Source organism: Sardina pilchardus, chromosome 6, assembly GCF_963854185.1.
Source record: "Sardina pilchardus chromosome 6, fSarPil1.1, whole genome shotgun sequence".
In the NCBI taxonomy this organism is placed as follows: Eukaryota; Metazoa; Chordata; class Actinopteri; order Clupeiformes; family Clupeidae; genus Sardina; species Sardina pilchardus.
Genome location: NC_084999.1, coordinates 4,880,669 through 4,882,017, shown reverse-complemented (window position 1 = coordinate 4,882,017; position 1,349 = coordinate 4,880,669). Strand labels below are relative to the sequence as shown.

General features: G+C 45.3%; 1 long non-coding RNA gene across 1 annotated transcript in view; it reads left to right on the top strand.

Moving 5' to 3' along the window:
• The first annotated feature begins 784 nt into the window (after positions 1–784).
• LOC134082461 (uncharacterized) overlaps positions 785–1,349 on the top strand; it is a 7,001-nt gene continuing 6,436 nt past the window's right edge. Inside the window, exon 1 of the long non-coding RNA XR_009939626.1 lies at positions 785–947. This is a non-coding gene — a long non-coding RNA (uncharacterized LOC134082461). The remainder of the gene's footprint in view (positions 948–1,349) is intronic.

Below are 1,349 nucleotides of genomic sequence, written 5' to 3'. Positions count from 1 at the left end.
GCTTCATGTTTGAAAGCAGAGGTCTGCGCTCTCTGAGTGCTTTTCTAGTTTGTTTGTTTGTTTGTTTGTCCGTTAGTTTGCAAGATAGGCTAACTCTAAAAGTTAAAGATGGATTTCGATTAAATTTCCAGGGAAGATCTGAAATGACCCAAGGAAGAAACTATTTAATTTTGTGAGTGATTCGTATCACCGTCTGGATGCAGGAGGCGTAGGCTACATGTGTTTGCTTGGGGGAGGTTTGTGCTTTTCTAGTTGAAATAGGCTATGTAGACTTTTTTTAATCACAGCTGATTGACCAACATCCTCATTCAGTATTGTGTGCCTTTGGTTAACATTAAACATGACAGCAAGCCCGCACATTAGGCCTAAACATTGTAGGACGGTGGGGGGAAGCAAAGAATAAAGCGCTTTTAACTATTTTCAAATGCGTGCACGTTTCATATTTGCATGAAAACATTTCCAGAAACTATTTTCTAAATTAGCATACTTACATAAAATCATTGGCGAACCAAAATAGTGATTTTGTATCATATGAGTTGCATGCGTAACGAAAATTGCTGTAGGGTACAGTGGCGGCGACTAGCGTCGCGAGTCGAAACATTGCTAAGGTGCAGCTAAGAGAGGTCTGAGAGTGCTCCAGACCACTCTTACCAACGAACGACGTGCGAAAGACATTCGTAGCAAAGAAGGTTTCGGGAAATGCGTGAAGTACTTAGGGTAGAGCTTAAGATAGAGGTTACGAACTACGTAGCGTTAAGAAGGCTTCGGGAAACCGGCCCCAGTCCAGGTAAACTGCTGTGCCGCCAGAGATGCCCATGCCATGGTACATGGCGGCCATCTTGAGTACCCCAGACCAGTAGTGGGTATGTTAAACCCACACAGCACTTTGACATGGCAGGGCTCTCTTACAAGCCAGCGCTGTACCAGCAGCACAAGCGATTCAGCAGGTAATTCAGCATATCATGTCTCGTAACCATATACTGAGGGCACTGTGGTGTGTGTGTGTGTGTGTGTGTGTGTGTGTGTGTGTGTTGGGGGAATGGGTGAGGCTGGGGGGAGGTGGGCGAAGAACAAATTAAAGAAAAAAGTTGTGTGGGAAAGAATGGCTTCTGAAAAAGACCAGCATTCCACTGGCCATTCACATGAAACTGATAAGTCTGCTGAAAGTTGTCCTTCATTTTTGCCCCCCTCTCTTCTCCCTCTTTGTCTTTGCCGACGCCACTCCATGAAGAATGACTCAATGACTTTCTGTTACTCAACCTCCAGTCCCAACACAGACACACACACACACACACACACACACACACACACACACCACCACACACACACACACACACACACACACACAC